Genomic DNA, 14,003 nt, shown 5'->3' on the forward strand with positions numbered 1-14,003 from the left:
TATAAGAAAGCAAAAATGTAAATATCTACGAGATATCAATTTCTTAAAGTTAAATTATTGAAAATTACTTGCATCCAAAGATATTGTTAATTTCGAGAAAGTTTAGTTTGGAATTTTCGATAATACAACGACGCGATTAAACTATGTTCTGTTGCGTATAATAAAATTAATTTTATATTTTTATTAAAAAATAGACAAATTTTGGTGGTAGTAAGTGCCTTTCGCCGAAGTATTAAATTATAAAACGATGAAAACGTGATAAATTAGTCTATTTAAACTAATCTTCACTTTTTAAAAAAGTTATGTGAATATTATAATTAAATAGATTTAAAGAAATTTTTTTGAATGACTATATTTTAAAGCTATATCATATATTAGCAACTATAATTGTAAAAAATAATTTGCACTTTCTATAACAAAATGAAATTACAAGTAATTTAATTTGCAATTAAAAGTAGTTTAATTTCTTATTTTAATAATTACAAATAAATTAATGGTAATTATATGTATGATTTTAATAACATTTAATAAAATAATATTGATAATGGTGATCAATCATTATTTAAACTATTTATTTTAAATCAATATTTTAATATTATTTATGTTTGGTTATAGGACTTAGCTCTCGCAAGTACCCTTTCGCTATAATAATTCGCTCGAACTGTGACCTATAGGAGAAATGATTAAGGTTTCGTTTGGAACGGTTTTTTTACTGCTTCTTGAAACAATATTTTAGTAGAACAAATACAATTTTATACTAAAAATTATTTTAAGAAATATTAAGAAAGTCGTCTCAAACGAAACCTAAGTACAGAATCTGAACGTTTCTTCTGATGTAAAGATATGTGAATCATTTCTCTGTGATACATATCCTATATACAAAAGAGAAAAATATCCTTATATAATTGGAGTTAAGAGGACTTCACACATAATAATTTTTTTAATAAGAGAGCCCCTAAGTACAATCCTCGAGATTTACGGAGGGTAAAAAAATAATTATAAAATTTATCGATCAACACCATTATCGATGGCGAATTCGTATTTTCATAATTTTGGAGTGGGCTGATTGTTAAATGATTGGCGGAATAAATATCAACTGACAGCTTCTTGATTTGATTTCCCAAATACGAAATTTATCTTTTTTAAAAATTTAAAATTGTATCATTGTTGTTGATACATCATCCGAAAATCATCTTGATCAGGCACTAATCTCGAGGCAAAAGCACTTTGGAAACTTCAAAAATTAATTCGGAGATCATGTCAACTCCGACTTCAACAAACTTATAGTCAAACTGAGCGTCTCAGAAATATGAATCCAACGACACCAAATTCGACTCAATCCGAGCCCAAATCAAAGATCCGAAGCGCTGTTGGAAGCTTCGTACCACTATTTGAGTTACCAAACGGTTTCTAAATATGACAAGCTTATAGTCGAATCGAGCGGCTCGACGAGACGAGTCCAACGAGCCTAAGATCACTGAATTCCAAAATCACTAAGGCCTCCAAATGCTTGACGAACGGTCCATGATCAAGGGGTTCAATATCGGCCGTCCATCCAACCACTCCCTATTTACCCTTGATCTCTCACCTATTTACAGGCCATGCCACTCCATAAAATCTATAAATAGACCCCTCATTTCTCTTGAAAAGGGACCCAAGCAAGAAGAGAAGAGAAGGAAGAAGCTCCTCCTCGACCACCGCTGGAACCTCACCGGACCACCGCAGGAGCCTCGCCGGACCATCGTCAGAGTCTGACCGGACCACCGTCGGAACCTCGCCGGACCACCGCCGGAGCTTTCGCCGGACCACCACTTGAGGCCCTCACCTTCGCCAGAGGCCCTCACCTTCATAAGAGGCCCTCACCTTCGCTAGAGGCCCTCACCTTCGCCGGATCACCACCTGAGGCCCTCACCTTCGCCAGAGGCCCTCACCTTCGTCAGAGGCCTTCACCTTCGCAAGAGACCCTCACCTTCGCCAAAGGCCCTCACCCGCGTCAGACCATCATCTGAGGCCCTCACCTTCGTCAGAGACCCTCACATTCGTCAGAGGCCCTCACCTTAGCTAAAGGTCCTCACCTTCTCCAGAGGCCCTCATCTTCATCAGAGGCCCTCATCTTCGTCAGAGGCCCTCACCTTCGCCAGAGGCCCTCACCTTCGTCAGACCATCACCTGAGGCCCGAAATTCTGTCAGACTATCACTTGACACCCGGACTTCTATCATACAGTTATTATTTGTAATCTGATCGCTCTCAGAGGCGAATCAGCCAATTGTAACCAACTTATATTCTAGTGGAATCATTTTCAACTGGACTATGCCTTGTGGTTTTTCCTCTTTCAAGGGTTTTTCACGTAAAAAATCTTGTGTTCTCTGTGTGTGAGCTGAATATCCGTACAAAACTAAGACGTATAATTAAAACTCTATCGCCGCGTATATTCAAACCCGCAACCGTTGTTATTATAATTTGTTTTAAAAAAATATCTCTATTTGCAAAACGCTTCTTACTAAATGCCAAAGCTTTCGCGAACTCAAAATTATTTAATGAAGATTGCTGAATAATTAAAGTAGAATAGCACGAATTACGTCATTGCGGTGACTAATTAATTAATTGGCTGTGAGGGCTTACCACTAATTAATTAACTAATTGGCATCAAGACACATAGATTATATATATAATTCAAGATTTTATTTTTTAATTTAAGCTCACAACTAATAGATTAAGATAAGCTATGTCATTTATTTCTTTTATAATATTTAGAATTTCTGGGTATTTTTAATAAAATAAATTCAAGATTAATATGGGCATCAGTTGGTATTAGAAGACGGAGTTGTAAAAAGCGTACTTAAAATTCACAGAGCTTATTTTTCACGTAAAAAATCTTGTGTTCTCTGTGTGTGAGCTGAATATCCGTACAAAACTAAGACGTATAATTAAAACTCTATCGCCGCGTATATTCAAACCCGCAACCGTTGTTATTATAATTTGTTTTAAAAAAATATCTCTATTTGCAAAACGCTTTTTACTAAATGCCAAAGCTTTCGAGAACTCAAATTATTTAATGAAGATTGCTGAATAATTAAAGTAGAATAGTACGAATTACGTCATTGCGGTGACTAATTAATTAATTGGCTGTGAGGGCATACCACTAATTAATTAACTAATTGGCATTCAAGACACTTAGATTATATATATATAACTCAAGATTTAAAAAAAATTAAGCTCACAACTAATAGATTAAGATAAGCTGTGTCATTTATTTCTTTTATAATATTTAGAATTTCTAGGTATTTTTAATTAAATAAATTCAGGATTAGAGTGGACATCAATTGGTATCAGAAGACGAAGTTGTGGAGATCGTACTTAAAATTCACAGAGCTTATTGTGATTTTTCTATCAAATTTCATGCGTTGAGGTAGGGCCAAGTTGGGGTTCTTCAATGTTAAATTCAAAAGTCGCAGCCATAATCACTAGCAATGTCATAGAGAGGAACTTTTATTACGTCCGGTGAACGTACATAGAGCTACGTTCGGCCGGCACTAAGATCGCAGGCACAAAACGAGAAATACCGAGCAATACCAACAATAACGAGAAATACCATTATGTGAAGACAAAATACCGAGTAATACCGAGCAATACCGAGTAATCCCAAAAAATACCGAGTTAAAAAACTCGGTATTTTTTGGGATTACTCGGTATTGGTTTTCAGAGAGTGGTATTCCTCATTATTACTAAACAGTTCCTAGCAATACCGAGCAAAAACCGAGTAACAATCCTCTGACCGAACGTAGAGCTATGTCCGGTCAGAGGACGTAATAAAAGTTCTATAGAGAGAGGCGTGATAACATATTTGAAATTCCTCTATTTTTGGTGGAATTTCTACAAAAAAAAAAAGAATGAATTTTAATTGTGTTAAAATTAATTTAAATTTATTTTGTATCCAAATAAATACTTAAATTTTTAAATTCTGTGCATTATTTTAATTCATATTAAAAAAAACTTAACATAACAACCCTTTTAGTGGTAAACCAATTTTGTACTTACTAGATACCTATATCAACATATATGAACATATATTTAGTTCCACAATTCACTACTCCTTTGAAGAGCAACTTGTGAGAATTACAAAGGAAAGTATTTAATACCTCAACCAAATGATAGAGAGTAAATGGAGTCAACTTTCCTGCTTTTTCATTATCTCGAGAAGACTGCCTTTATGAAAAATTCACATAATAACATTGATTTGAATTCTAAACCATTTTTGGCTACAAATAGAGGTAACATCCACACTTTCTTATTTCCTCTACTTTTTTTTGTCTTAACTAGCACAAGAGAAGAACGAATCAAGCCCCTTGACATATGTCGATGTTGACGGTCATAAATTTTGAACGGACAAGCTCTCAAGCTCTTCTGAATATGATATAAAAATAAGATGAATGAATTAAGAATTATCTTGTTTGATTTCAACCTAGGATGCTAAAAATCAAAATCTTAAACTTCGAAGTGGCCCTAGTCACTTTGACTTGGGGATTATTCATGAGCTTATTTATTGAATCGTAACCAAGAAAATATGTCGAGCTGCTTGAACTCACCAATAATCATATCAATAAAGAGGGTTCCAATATGATATCTATTGCTTTATCATCCAAATCACATGAGAAGTAGTGATGACTTCCCCAAGATCAATAAGGATAACCTTAGAATAATTGGGATAAGTTAAGAAAAACTATGACAGCAATGGTGATTATAGAATTACAATTTTTTTTTCTGAGAGGTGAGATCATCATTTGAGGAGTTAATATATATAAAAAGAGTAAGAGGTCATCATTTGCTACAGCTGCTCATCAATTTATCATTTTAAAATAATATTATAAATAAAAAATTCAATATATATTTTACATAAATTATATGAACTCATTTCTTTTTTTTTTTTTTTTTTGTCTTTGAGATTTTAAATATTACATAAATTATATTAACTCTTTTTTTTTTTTTTTTTTTTTTGGCTTCATCATCATTAGAACAATCATATAAATTAATTCAAAAAAAAATTTATATAAATTAATTCAAAATTTTATATGAGAAAATGCTAATTAAGGGTTTGACCGATTGAGAGTATATTAACTTTTTATAAAAATGATTGTAAAGTTGTTGCAAGGAAAATAATTTTTTTGAAAATTATTGTGATATTATAAATATGTTCTGTTTTAAAAGCCGGGCAATAATTTTCTTATAGCTCCTACATATTAGTAAGCGTCGAATTGGGACAACTTTTTATATCGCAATTATAGTTATGTTTGACCATTATTTTCATGAATTTTTTTTTATGAAGTTGTTTTTCCCCATAACTGCTTTACAACCATCATTATAAAAAGCTAGAACGGTCTCAAACAGACTCGGAATATGATTGCAAGAAGCTACTAAGCATGATAATTTAAGGCATAATAGCTTCCGCTGTGGCCCGCACCTCGTAATTTTTAGAATTAGGGTTTAATTTCACTTAATTTTCTAAAAAAAAGGATAATTTGGTTTTATACAACTTAATAAAAATTTATATTAAATTTAACCTAAAACTTTTGCGACATATATAATGTTGGAACTCTTAGTTCCTCATAGTTCAAAACTCTTGGTTCCCCTCATCGAACGCACAAAATCTTTTACTGATTAGCTGACATCTGTTTTTTTCTATTCGTGATGGAGATAATGATAATATTTGGAATAATTTTCTTACTGTTTATTAAAATAATTTTTTTTAATTTAAAACTTTAATTTAAAAAAATTCTGTACTGATAAACTATTTTCAAAAACATTAAAAAAATTTACCAAATAAAGCCAATATTAAACTGAGTTGTGATCTTTTTATTCCTAAAGCCTCTTTTAGATATTATATAATGTAAGTATTAACTATATGTAATTTTAAATAAAAATAGTACTTTTTACAAATAACTTATTTTATGGAAAATGTACTATTTAAAAATAAAATAAAATGTATTCATTGTGCATATAAAAAAATTATATTTAAATTATTTGAAATGTTCAAAATAAATTTTAATTTTAATTATAGGTAAAAAGAAAGGGAGAAAAAATGGAGAAGAGAACAATAGAGAAAAAGAGGGAGAGAAATTAAAGAATAAGGTAGAGAGAAAGACAAAGATAGATTGATAAATAAATAAATAAATATCTAAAATTGCTTGGTAAATAGGCAATTTTGGCTGCTACACAAAAAATAATAATAATGCTACTTCTATTTAGGAGTGTCAATATTTGAAACGACCCGAAAATTGGCCCGAAAATTTTGGGTCGGGGTCAACCTACTTGGAAAACGGGTTAGGTTTGGGTTTTATAGCCTGACTGGATTATATTTTAGGGTCGGGGTTTGGGTTAACCTGAAAATTCGAAATTGACTCGGGTTAACTCGAAAAAAAGCTCTCGTCCAATCATCTATCGCCTCGTCCCGTCGTCCAACGTGGTCGTCCCGTCATCCGACAGGCTCGTCCATCATTCTGTCGTCTGTGCTCTCGCATCGCTTCAACTTGCACTTGAATCAGCGGGTCGAGTCATGTTGATCGTGTTGGGCCCATGTCAGGTTCGTGTCCAGACTTCAAACTCATTTACCTAATAGGGTCAGGTTTGGATCAAACGAGTTATAGCGGGGCTAATTCCAATTTAGATTCAAACCCAACACAAAAAATTATTTTTTAAAGCCCCTACTTCTAATAGATCTTTAAATTTTATTAATTATTTTCATATCGTTTGTGCTCTCACATCGCTCCAGCTTGCACTTTAATCAGCAAGTCGAGTCATGTTGATCGTGTTGGGGTCATGTCGGGTTCGTGTCCAGACTTCAAACTCATTTACCTAATATGGCCAGGTTCGGAACTTACGAGTTAAAGCCGGGCTAATTCCAATTCAAATTCGAACCCAACTCAAAAATTTATTTTTTATACCCCTACTTCTAATAGATCTTTAAATTTTTATTAATTATTTTCATATATCTTAAGTTAAAATAAGAAGTTACATAATTAAAAAGGTTTTTTCAAAACGAAGGGAAAGGACAGTGCGCTCATTGAAATGCGCAGGAAAAATGTGTGCAACCGTGGTACAATAATTGCCTTTGGTACCCTCTAAAATGTCTTGATCAGCTTTATAGCCAATTAGTATAATGCACGACCATTTGAATGACAACACATAATTTTGGCTCTTTTGTGAAACAAAAATATTTTACATAATTGTAGCTTGTCCTTAGAATAATTGGGATAAGGATCTTTACTTCATCCAAAAAAACAAAAGTTTGAATTTTTATATATTTTTATATGTATAATTTATAACTTGATATTATGCTTCTCTAAGAAATATGGTACACAATTTGTATAAAATATTTAAAGACAAATATATACTTGTATTAATTTAAGTTAGTTTAATAAAATTATGATGTACATTTGAATCGGGTTTAGAAAATCAACAACTGATCAAATCGGATGTAATCCGAAAGTCATTTAGTTAGGTTTTGTTTGGGACGGCTTTTTTGCTGCTTCTTAAAGCAGCTTTTTAGTATAAAAATTTGAATTTTTTTAACTAAAAAATCGTTTTAAGAAGCAGTAAGAAAGCCGTCCCAAACGAAGCCTTAGAGGCTATTCAAAGTTTTAGTTATTAAACAGTCTTCTCTTTTAGGAGTTAATCTTAACTCAATCATTGATATTCAAATGTTGAACCAAAGAAAAAAGCTTAAGAAGTCACTCACTTATTGAAAGTACTTGCCAAATATATTTGTTGCATTCTGGAATATTCTCAATCATAGAGAAATATAAAGTTTAACATCTTAGTTTTATACGAAGATTCAGTACACAAACATACAAAAAGTTTGATGCAACATTCATAAGTGACACCAAGATTTTTATGTGAAAAACTCAGAAAAGGAAAAAAATCATGGGGCCTTATTCAATTTAAACGAATCTACTAGTATTTGTAATTGATTATAAATGATGTCTTTCAAGATGGAATACATTAGCTCAATGTAACAAATATACATAATATATATACTTTTTATAGCTGAAAGAATCCAATGTCATGAGAGTTATCCTCAAGAGAGTATTGGCCTGCTCATTGAATTGGTAGGATTGTATTTGGACGACAGAGATCAGAGGGACCATAGTCAGCAAATGACATAGGTTGGAAGAGTTGTAGCCGGGCAATGATGTTTGGAGGATCCTAGTCGTCAGATGACAGTAGTCGGAAAGATCGTAGTAGGGTGACTATAAGCATGTTATATTCGGATATCAATTGATCATCCAATTGATGCTCTGAAGCTTTCAAATATATTTTGGTCCTTTGATTTAGGCTCATTTGGGCTTGGATTTAATTGAATTTGGTGTCATTTAGTTCATCTTCTTGAGATGTTCAATTTGACTATAAGTTTGCTGAGATCGAACTTTATATGATCTCAAAATTAAATTGGAAGTTCCAATACATATTTACATCGAGATAGTCAGGTCAAGACGATTTTTTGTGACATATCACTCTATTTTTTTATTTCAGAATAAATGTTACCTTTCTTCGCTAATTTTTAAAATGTACTTTCATTACCAGTTCAAAATTAATATTACTCAATTTAATAATTATTGTACTTTTCAGCAAATATTCTATAATGAATGCCTAAAAATGCCACAATATATTACATTTAATTTTGAAAATTTTGTAGGGTAAATAAATGGCATAATATTAATGAAAAAAGAATCCTATGGTACTCCAAAAATGGTGTGAAATAAATGAATATGAAAGGCCTTGAAATGACTATTGCTAAAACTCCCAAATAAAATTATGCAAAAATTGTCAGACATTATCTTTTTTTAGGAGGGCATAATTAAAATAGTAAGAGTTATAAAATCATTTCTCTGATAAAATCCTATTTAATCATTTATCAAAAAGAATCTTTTATGAGAAAAAAAAAACATGGCAGAATATTCTGAGTTAAAAAAAAAATTAAAATCAATTTTTAAAATTTTAAATATATATTAAGATTAATGCAATTGAAGATGTCATATGTATTATTTATATCAAAATCTAAGAGTTTTAATGTTCATTATGATTACTTTTTTATTTGAAATTGTTAAATAATATTTTTAAATGCGAAAAATTTTATTAGTATATTCTAATAAATTTTATATCATAATAAAGATATTTTTATAACATATATTTCATAATTTCATGCATCGCATAATATCTCTCACACAATTAAATTATTTAATAGTGCAATTAAGTTATTAGATATTTACAAAAATAATTAGGGCAAGAAAAAACTATAAATATCTAATAACTTAGTTATATAATCAAATAGCTTAATTATATTTATGTAATAATTCAATTACACTAAAGATAATATCTAATACATAAAATTAAAAATAATTTCCTCATAATAAAAATAAAAGATTATATCCCAAAATAATCTCAATAGTCTCACATTATTACATTTCTCTAATTCAGACTCTTAAGTCTTGACTTTACATGATTCAAAATAATTTATCATGCAACAATTATGAAATAAATTTAATTTTAATTTATGTTTTATTTATGACAGCATTTTTACTGATTTGATTTTCAGTCACTAACCATAATTTTTATTTGATAGCTTTTTTTTAATGTTCTTTAAAAAAAAATTGGTTCTAGAAAGCTAATTTTTAAAGCAGCTTTTAAAAAAGTTACTTCCCCCACAATAATTTTATAATATTATTTATAAAACACTATAGTAATCTCAAACAAACGAACTTTTATTTGGTCTGGTCACAGGACATAGCTATACGTTCGGCCGCCAGTAGAATCGCGCCACGCTTTTTCACTATTTACCACGCGCCCCGACAACCTGACCAGGAACGGACCTATGATTACTCGGTATTTCTCAATTTTGCTAGGTATTGGTCAATTTTGCTAGGTATTGGTCAATTTTGCTCGGCAATAACCAATATCGAGCAAATACCGAGTAAATATCGAGCAATACCGAGTTGTACCGAGTTGTCTAGAAAAACTCGTTACAACTCGGTATTGCTCGGCATTGGTCTTCACAGAACGGTATTTCTCGTTATTGCCAAGCAATACCTAGCAATACCTAGCAATACCGAGTAATACCTCGCAATACACGAACATAGCATTCCCGGGTTCCGGTCCGGGTCAAGTCGTCGGGCTGCGCGGTAAAGAGTAAGAGCACGTGGCGACATGTTATTGGCAGCCAAACTTAGCTCTACGTCAGGTCAGAGGACATAATAATTGTTCCTGCGCAGACACTTAGGCTTCATATTGGATGGCTTTTTTTTTCTTCGTAAAATTATTTTTTAGTATAAAATTTTCTTACGAGTTGGAAAAAAGCTATCTCAAATGGAGTTTTAGGCTACGTTTGGGGCGGCTTTTTACTACTTCCTAAAACTGTTTTATATACAAAAAAAAAAATATTTTTTATACTAAAACGTCGTTTTAAAAAGTAAAAAAATCATCCCAAACGAATCTTTAGTTTCTCAATTATATAAGCTTGATCGTAGCTAAATATTTTTATTTAATTTAAAAAATTAAATTTAAAAATATGTTAGATTATACAAATTGGAAGAACTATTTTAAAGCATAACCCTAAATATAGCACACAAATTTGTTTTATTGAAATGAAAGGCACTTAGCCACGGCAAATTTAAATAATTTGGGCGGTCGTAAGAGGAATGTGGGAAGTCGGTAAGGACACCGTCAATTGTTCGGCGAACAGAACCGACCTAAAGCGTTAAACAAAACGCAATTGCGAACGCCGCAGCAACCGATGCCAGTTGTCAGCGAACGAGTCGCCGCTCCGGCGGGAAACTGCCCGACCAAAAAAAGCCTGCCCGAATTGCCCGTTAACACGAATACTTTTTTCCTTATAAATACCCTCCTCTTCCTCTTCTGCAACGCACAGGTCATAATCATCGGCTTCCGAATTCTTTTTGAAGCAAAAGCCAATCTCTCCATACTCAAACCCTAACCCTAAATCTTTCGGAGAAAGAAAATGGCCGCTGCTCAGACCGGAGTCGTCTCCTTCGTTGCTATAGCCGTCCTGGCCGTCGCCCTTCTCTCCGGGAGTGCCTCTGCTGTCGATGCTCCGGCGCCTAGTCCCGCCTCCGGAGGGAATTCCCTGTCATCACCCGTCGCAGGTGTTTTCATCTGCTCTGTCTTGGCTCTTATGATGGGGTTCCTCCGCCACTGAGGTGTTCCGTCATTCTTGGTTCTTTGATGTGTCGGTTCTTTTGTGATTCTATGTCTTTTCTGGGGGCTGTTAATGTGGATCTTTTTGTATTGTTGGGGTTTGTGATACTTGATGGATGTGTATGAGAGTCGGTGCTGATTGATATTGATCGTGGTTGTATTGACGAGTTTCTGTTTGTTTTATATCTCTACCCTGTTTTTCCTCTGTGGAACTGTCTTTGATGTGCTCAGGAAACCTAGTTTCCCTTCTTTGTCTGTGTAGATGAATTGACAGAATTTGCACTTGAGATTGAATATTATTATTGTTCTGATATGGGTTCAATTTTTGATTCGCTGGAAACCTTGTAGCTTAATTCCGAGGTAAGCCGATTAGTGCTGTTTCAGATGCGTGTGCTGATGCGAGTTCCATTCTGTCTCATGCCATACCCGAGTTGCATACTTCCTTGTATAATTATAGACTGGAAATTATTTGTTTAAGATGATAGGATATATTATAAAAGCTACTAAATATTTATATAAAAGTAATATGAAATTGTTAATTTCTCATAATAAAAGTTTTTTTTTAGATCTTTTTTCGCCATCTTGATCGTTCTTCTAAAGATTAACGAATAATATTTTTATGAATTTGTCTTAATAAGAGATTTCCCAAGTATAAAACTGCGTGGTGTTATTGCTGACATAATTAATTTTTAGGCGAATACTATTTCTCTGCCTGTAACCCAATTTTATTTCTACAATGAAATCGAATCAAGTTGACTCTCTTTCTGGCTGGTTGTTGCAGCCAGAAGACTAAAGATCTCTTCGCGAGCAAGGAATCTGTTGTAAATCTAATATAAAATTCATCTCCTGGGTGGGATAATTGTGGTGCTCATGTTTCATTGGACTGAACAAATGGCAAAGATAAATAAACGAGTAGTTTGAAACATTCAACGAATGCTCTTTAAAAGGATCCCTTGACGAATGCTCATCCTTGCAATCCTCAGAGTAACGTCAAAACCTTTGGCTAGCTTTCTTGTTCCTTAAGAGTTCTGTTCTTAGAAATGTTGAATAAGTCGTCCACTCGGAGAGCAATCAGTCTTCCTTGCGATAATGGAGGCTTAGGCTTTCAATCATGAAAATTTGTACATATAAGCAAGTAAATTTGTAATTAAATACCCTTAAAATCATGAAAAAATAGGCATATCAGATTCATCGGCGACATCAAATATCAGATTTTATATGCGAAACCAATGAGAGTGTCCTTTTTTCAGATAAATAATGTTGATGAATCTCCTTCGGAATATGGAACTTCCAGGCGGCAGGGGTTTTGACTTTATAGTCATAGATAGAGAAGCTCTAGGGTTTTGGCGCCTCTTGCGATCCCGCGCTCCCCGCCCGGGGGCCTTCTCATGGCTTCCGCCGACTTCCCCCCTCTACTGGCGGTCATCAACAAAACTTGGCAGCTCAAGGGTTCTGTGTCCCTTCTCACCATGGATGATGGGTTTTTCCTCAAGTTCACTACCCAGGAGGACTACGACCTCGCCTGGTCAGGCGCATCCGATGTGGCTCCTAATTTATAGGAATTGCGAGTAGGGCAATAAATGAGTTGAGGACACTATGTATCGGCTTTGACTTCGTTATAATTTTTTCAAGTTTGCAATGAGCTCTAGCCAAGTTTTTTTAGCCTGCCTCATTATGAAGAGGTGAAGGAAGGCGAAGGCCGAGGAAAGTATTGTGTTTATGGAAAAAATCTTTGATCTGTAGTCGATCAAGGTTAGGGGCGGAGCCAGAATTTTTTTTAAATAGGGCATAAATTATTGAATTTAAAAAAAATACAATTTTTCATATGATGGAGCCAAGATTACTTTAATGTGAGGACTCCAAATTATTGAAGTAATTGCACTAATCTGACAATATAATTTTCAAATATTAATAGAAAATAGATATTATTTAATCTAAATCTTAAAATAATTCAAAAATTATATTAACAAGCAACTTTTAATATAAAATTAAATAGCTAAAAATTCCTCATGTCTTCTAAGCAATGTTAGAAAAAGTGCTAAAAATTAAATAAGGAACAACTAGTTGAAAACATTCACCATTTACAAGATTTAAAAAAACTATCGTAAGAGCTTTCATAAAATAATCAAAGTGAAGAATTCCTAACCAACGAAAGCCTCAGTAGGTCACAAATAAGCAAGAACATATAGGGAAAAATAAAATCATTAAGCATAAATTGTTTGAACTTCAGAGAAAGGCATTCTCACCTCAGAAATTTACCTTTGGGAAGAAGATGAACAAGTTAAACTCCTCATCATCAGCACTGGAGCCAAAGGCCAAAGCTTGAGTTGGTCTCGAAGTAGATGCTGCAATGAATGAGGAAATTTAAACCTAGGATTCTCAAGGGAGCAGAAAGAGTGGAAAGAGCATGATATACAATAAAAAAAAAGTCAAGAACCTGAGGGAATTTTTGGCTTGCGGTAGCGCAGAGATGGCAAGCAAAGGAAAACAAGAAATCCCTAGAGATAGAGGCGAACCGCTTAGCAAAATGAATCAATGAAAATAAATATAAATATTAAATTAGCTTGTTTTTTTCTTTTCCGCAACCCCCATTCGACCACGTTTCGTAGTTCGCATGTCCTATTTGAGCCGCTTGACGAGATATCTTTCTGAAATAAGCGAGGCTGCAAGGTACTCTTCATGACTGCCAAAAAAAATTGACAGCAGATAGGCGAAAGGAAGTGTAGGTTTTGAGAATTGGAATGAAATGCAGAACAGATGAAGGGAAAAATAAATAAATTAGGCGGTGAGCACGAAG

The sequence above is a fragment of the Dendrobium catenatum genome, unplaced genomic scaffold, assembly GCF_001605985.2.
Source record: "Dendrobium catenatum unplaced genomic scaffold, ASM160598v2 fragScaff_scaffold_365, whole genome shotgun sequence".
Taxonomy (NCBI): Eukaryota; Viridiplantae; Streptophyta; class Magnoliopsida; order Asparagales; family Orchidaceae; genus Dendrobium; species Dendrobium catenatum.